The sequence below is a fragment of the Gadus macrocephalus genome, chromosome 4, assembly GCF_031168955.1.
Source record: "Gadus macrocephalus chromosome 4, ASM3116895v1".
NCBI classification, from domain to species: domain Eukaryota; kingdom Metazoa; phylum Chordata; class Actinopteri; order Gadiformes; family Gadidae; genus Gadus; species Gadus macrocephalus.
Genome location: NC_082385.1, coordinates 16035827 through 16042941, shown reverse-complemented (window position 1 = coordinate 16042941; position 7115 = coordinate 16035827).

Below are 7115 nucleotides of genomic sequence, written 5' to 3'. Positions count from 1 at the left end.
AATCATAAAACAAAGTTATATTCAGTGCACGTATCAACATTGACAAACTAGCAAAAAGGAACAAATCACTTGAGTGACCCTGCATGCAATTTCGGGACTTGGCCCGCATGAAGGAACTTGGTCTCCCGGGCTCTAACCCTGAAGGAAACACAATTCTGTCACATTCACACGTCAGCGTATATTCAGTGATTATTTAGGGCTCTTAATCACTAATATAGGTCCTTAGTTTGTCAATTAATGACACAGCTTCATTACTCAGCAAATGTAGTGCAGCTTTAGAGTAAAAAATAATAATGGTTATGTGTCCATATTATTTTAGGATTACTTGCTTTTCCCTTGGTCAAGAGTGTGGAATGAGAATCATTCGCCGCTGATTCCGTGCAGCGCATGGAGATTCACTGCTTCAGCCGGGTTGATGCCAAAGAATCAACCCGGTGTCCTTTAACAGGGCAAACGTTGATCATACGTCTTGCAAGACAGGGCGCGCAGTCTTCTCCACCCCAAGGCAATCTTCGGCCTCTTCTCACTCATCTCTCCATCGGCACTGTATCCTGGAGGAGTTCTTTGCATTTTTCCAATGCTGCTATCCTCATTTCAAGTAAAGCCACACTGTATGTTGCAGTATGTGGCAGTCTGTGCATTTCCAAGTCTCATACAGAAGCATGATGGTCTTAGGAAAGTCCAAGGCTTTTGCTGCGGCTTGATCCGGGTCACGGCACCGAATGTTTGATTTCAGCTTATGTCTAAGCTGTTCGTATAGACTGCGTGTGTTTATCGTCGTAATAGTAATTCGTGTAGTGGAAATCAAGGCAACTATAAAGGTTGGATCAGAGGGTCGAATAGATGGTTTATTTCAGGTTGTAATTCAGCAATGTACAGATTTAGGTGGAATACTCTGAGTATAGTTGGGTAAGGATCAGTCTCGAAACGTGGTCCTTGGCTTTCGTTCCCTCATCTCACCGAACCAAAGGTTTTGGGCGAGTATTATACAAAATAAAGCGTGAATCACAAAAGAAGAGAAGCAGTCTCTCCCTTGATAAGGTATATTACCCTGGCTATGTCCCAGACGGCCTGGGACCTGCATTCAGTTTGCCCATGTAGATACATAAACAAATGGAGGATTGTTGAAAATAACACCTGGTATCAGTTGGAAAGGCACTGGCCTGTCCCCACACTAAGAAATGTGAACTCAGAGAGACACTAAATACACCAACATTCTATAGTTCTCTCTCACACACACACACACACACACACACACACACACACACACACACACACACACACACGCACACACGCACACACACGCACACACACACACACACACACACGTATGCACACACACACACACACACACACACACAAGCACACACACACACACACACACACACACACACACACACACACACACACACACACACACACACACACACACAGTCCCACAGGCACAAGCACAACACACACACACACACACACACACACACACACACACACACACACACACACACTCACACACACACCCACATACACAGAGGTGCATTCACCGACACACACACGTGTAGTCAAGCCGGCAAACATGCACACACACACACACATACACAGAGGGGCACGCACACACACACACGTAGTCACGCCGGCAAACGTGCACACACACAGACATACAGACTCACTTGGCTCAGGGCACAATAAGGAAAGGATGTCTGTCAAAATAAATGTTTTATGGGGAACGCTAAAGAGGGCCACGAGAAGCTCTCAATGTAATATCCTATAAATGCCCTTGATGGACATTGACAGATAAATGGGTCGCTCTGCCACATTATCTCTAGGCCTAGGGAATCAAAAAACACAAAGAAAATAGTTATTTTGACGACCACTTTGACCACAGTATTTAAAGATGGCCACTCTTCCTAAAGGCTATTGGTCATGGCTCCTGATCCCCAGAACACTCAGAGCCAAGACTTACAACAACCTCACAACACACTCAGAAAAGACTAACAACGACCTCACAGTACACTCAGACAAGACTAACAGCGACCGCACAACACACTCAGAACACAAGACTAACAACGACTGCACAGCACACTCAGAACACCAGGACTAAACACAAGCTCAATGTTTACATATCTCAGTATGGCTTCCTAATAAAGACATGGGGATAGGTAGGAACATGAAGGGGAAGGGTCCATAATTGACTGCTTGTGTACCCCTGTGGTTTATGAAGCAAACCCTACTTGTGGCTCATTCCTTCCTCACCACATTCATCTGAATTCTCGTGTCTGAGATGAACACAAACATATTATGCATTATGTATCCACGACTCGGAAAGCAACTGACCTCTGCCCTCCAACATATGGCATGAATCAAGAATAGCTACATACATGCACACAAACACACACGCACCCACACACACACACACACACACACACACACACACACACACACACACACACACACACACACACACACACACACACACACACACACACACACACACACACACACACACACACACACACACCGAACACACACACACACACATCACAGAAAATGAAGAAAGCATTCATGTTTCCCTTGTCGGCCTGAAATCATGCCCTTATCCCATCGCCATGGAAACCAATTTCCGTATACACGGGATGTAAAATGTGTTAATCTGCACTCCTCCGTCTCCTTCAATAACGGCCGAAGCGGCGGCCACCACACTTTTAGTTTCGGTGCAAATGAGCTCCTCTTAATCTATGAGAGTATGACGGCAGGAGGCGGTGGATGGACGTCCTCGTGTGACGTCTTTGAGTCTGTCTGTGAGTCCGTCTGAGTCCACCTGCCCTTGATGTTACGGAGGAAGAGAGTCGCTGATCAGAGGAGCTCATGGACGTGGAGGTGGACCCCCTGCCGTGAAGCGTCCGTTCAGCGCTGCAGCACGACACGGTGTCGTGCTGCAGCGCTGAACGGACTGGGACGACACCATCGGTCTCAGGAGACCATCGAGCAGCCTCAGGATTACGGAATCAAATGAGGGTCCAAAGTGTTGTCGCTGTGTGGCGTATGTGAGTGTGTGAAATTGTTTTACATGAATACTATTCAAATGTGTAAAATAGATTTGCACAAATCGATTTAATTTGCGGTTACACATCAAACGTTTGCACCTACAAAAATGGTTTGCAACTAGCTATCTAACTATCTTACGTGTAGCTAGGTTTATCGTAAACAGGGGTTCAAGCAGCAAGAGCTGAGGGTAAGCGGACGGGTTGAGGCTCCTTCTGGTTCGGTGTGAACCAAAGGCTTATCCAGAGGTGGGGAATGGGGCTGGAGAACCAGGCTGTGGCAGGCAGCAAGGCAATTGAGGCAGGCAGGGCGGTACTGAGCTGGTTGGTTACCTGGATCTGCCTGCCAGGAGCTCAGAAACAGAAAAGGATCCACCAGGAGGGGGGAAAAAAACACAAGGAAAACTGACAAGTGGCGAGCAAGTGGGGGTGCAGGTCTCCCCCAAAGCCTCGTGACATCGTCGAAGGTGGGTCTGGAGAGACTGTGACCTTGACCTCCAACGCCGAGGAGGAGGAGTGATGGTTCGGAGCCTCGGGGTCTTTCAAAAGCGGGGGTTGAGGGGTCTTGCCGTCTGGATACACTCCAGACGGCGGTGCCTCCCCTCCTCTGATGCCAGCTCCACCACTAGCAGCTCTCGGTCGGTGACCCTCATCATCGTTGCGTTCTGCAGGAGACAAGCGACGGGAGAGAAATCGACGGAGGGGAAGCTTTTGAATTGAGCTGGAACCCCCGCGGCACCCTCCCCCACATCTGAGGCGTCGACCACCACAATGAACCGGAGAAGGAGGTCAGCCTGAATGAGACTGGAGGCGGAGGAGGAGCGATTCTTGATGGTGGAGAACGGAGGAGTCCAAGTGAACGGGGTCGGCGGCTGACGTGAGCCTGTCATTTACAGATACATTTACATTGAGGGCATTAAGCAGACGCTTTCATCCAAAGCGACTTGCAATACTTGTCAGACTTATCAGAAGAAGGAGAAACAACATATCGCTGTCGGTACAGTAAGGATGTCCATGTTCATAGAACCAAGTGCCAAGCACTAACAATCGCTAGATTAACCCATTCCCAGTAAACAACAAAGAGATCTAGGGTAAGATTTGATGTCAAACAGGACATTTTAACAGCTGTCTATAAATCACTCATAGAATCTGTACTCACGTTCAACATCACATCCTGGTTCACCCTCACCTCTGTCAAAAACAAATCAAAGCTTTCCCGGATCGTCAATCAAGGAAGCAAAATAACTCAAATTCAATTATCAGTACTCCACAGCCAGGCAGTTAAAAGGAAAGCCCACCTCATTACACAGGATCCCACCCACCCCCTGCACAAGTCCTTCCAACTTCTGCCATCAGGCCGCCGGTATAGAGTACCCCTATCTAAGAAAAACATACACAAAAACTCATTCATACCCATTGCCATAAACAGCTTAAATAAACAATGAACTATGGACAAAGGAACTCTGACGCACTGTCACTTTACACTTTACACATATCCACAGCTTTTATTTAGTTATTTTTACAGTTTTTAATATTTATACTTGTTTTAAGATCTATACACACTGTATGTGCTCTCAGAGATCAATGTTGTTGTATGAATGCCTATCAGTACATTTTCATGTTTGTATGTCGAGCCACGTCAAAGATGATTTTCTGTTACGACAGACAATAAAGTTTTCTGAATCTGAAGATGCCGCACAACTAAATACTATTTATTTATTTATTATGTTATGAATCTCCTGTAGAAATTGGCGAAACCAAGGAACTGTTGCAACTGCTCTCTGGAGACCGAGTGGCTGAGGCCGCTCAGTGACCGCTCTCACCTCCTCCGGGTCAGTTCTCACCTTCCCACTCTCCATGATGCAGCCAAGGAACCTTAACCCACATGGAGCTCACATTTCTCATCCTACACACATAGCTTGTTCTCCAGCAGGCGTTGCCCGGAGAGATCACAGGAGAATATAAGGCAATGTAAACGAAGAGGTTTAGATGGTCTCGAGGAATTCATAGAGGACCGAAAAACGTCTGGTGCACTAATGAGGCCGAAAGACATAACTAAGTACAATGTCTAAGTGGAGTGTTAAACTCTGTCTACCACTCAGATCATTTACCCACAAACAATTAGATGTGTTGCCGAAAACCTGAAAAACATTTTTGTAGGTGCAAACTTTTGACGTGTAACTACAAATTAAATATATTTGTTCAAGTATATATTTCACACATTCACACATTTTAGTGAAGTCCCAGCCCGTCTCAGATTCCCGCAAATAAAGCCATCCAAACAGGCTTAAACGCAGATACACTATTTATTTTAGATTTAACTAAACAAACGTTCAGAGGACCACAACTCCCAAGACACAACACAACAGGCCACCAAGGTGTGGTCCACTATTGATCTTTAAACCACACTGCCCTCTGGCAAGCCATCAGTACACCCACATATTAAACATGCACACCAATTAACTCATCATCCAATCAACTCAAACAAACACATCCATTGGCTGGCATGCAGGGAGCCATGAACACACAAGGCCAAGGCTCATAACACACAGCCATAATACTACAACTCTTGTGAACTTCATTTGATTCCATACAGGTCCCGGGGAGGAGGGAGATATCCAACCAGAGGGACAGTGGGGGAGTGAAAGCAGGCGTCTTTGGGTGTTTTAGTGCGTCTATTTTAGTGTTTGTGTGTGTTTGAGTGTGAAGTGCGTATTTTTGTGTTTGTCTGTGTGCATATCAATGTGTGTTCTGTTTTAGTGTGTCTATGAGTGAGTGAGTGTGTGTGTGTGTGTGTGTGTGTGTGTGTGTGGGAGGGGAAGCCTCCTCCCGAGCCCCTGGTGATCTACATTATTGATCAGTTAGAGGGGAATTCTCTGTGATCAGTCAGATAAGGAGATCACAAATGCAGACACACACACACACACACACACACACACACACACACACACACACACACACACACACACACACACAGACAGACAGACAGACAGACAGACAGACAGACAGACAGACAGACAGACAGACAGACAGACAGACAGACAGACAGACAGACAGACAGACAGACAGACAGACAGACAGACAGACCCACCCACGCACGCACGCACGCACGCACGCACGCACGCACGCACGCACGCACGCACGCACGCACGCACGCACGCACGCACGCACGCACGCACGCACGCACGCACGCACGCACGCACGCACGCACGCACGCACGCACGCACGCACACACACACACACACACACACACACACACACACACACACACACACACACACACACACAGAGAAACAGCTATTCAACACTATAACTGTAACAACTCAGCACTGTAACAGATTTTCCTTTCTTGCCAACCAAGATTAAAAAAAATGGGATGCACCCCAAATGGAGACTCTGCATGAGTGATCTACATCTATTCTCTTCATCCAACGGAAGAAACCAAATAAAGCTTGCAGAGCAGAATTAGGATGATGCCCACTATTTTATAAACACCCGAAACAAAGTAACTCTGACAGCTCCATAGCAACGGCCCCGCCTCCGGAGAGAAACTGGAGAGATGACCTTCAGCCAGCTGGTTCTGAGACTCTGTTCACCAACACCAGTACAGCCATCAGACAGGCACTAATTAAACTCAACCCAATTATACAAAAACCATGAGAAACCTGACGCATTGGAAAGAATCAACCCAAACCAGAGCAACATTGAAACCTATTTAGTTACTAGTAGACAATGTGCAGACTCAGAGAGTAAGCCTAGCCACTGAGAGAGGCCACCACAGGAAGACACGGCTCCCTGTGGAGACAGACAGTGCACCCACTGCACATGAAATGAGGTGGAAATTGAGTTGCCAACTGTACCAAGACATCAGGGACACTTCTCACAGATTACAGACACACCAAAAGATTTAGAAAACATGACAAATAACAGAAATTCTGCTGGGTGAAGAACAGCGATGTGCAAACACAGCAGCAACATTTGAGTTGTTGTGACAGTAAAAAGATGTCCAATGGGATTAAACCACCGTAAAGATCATAAGTGTATTCCTGCACAATCTGCTCTGTGCTGATCTCTTTA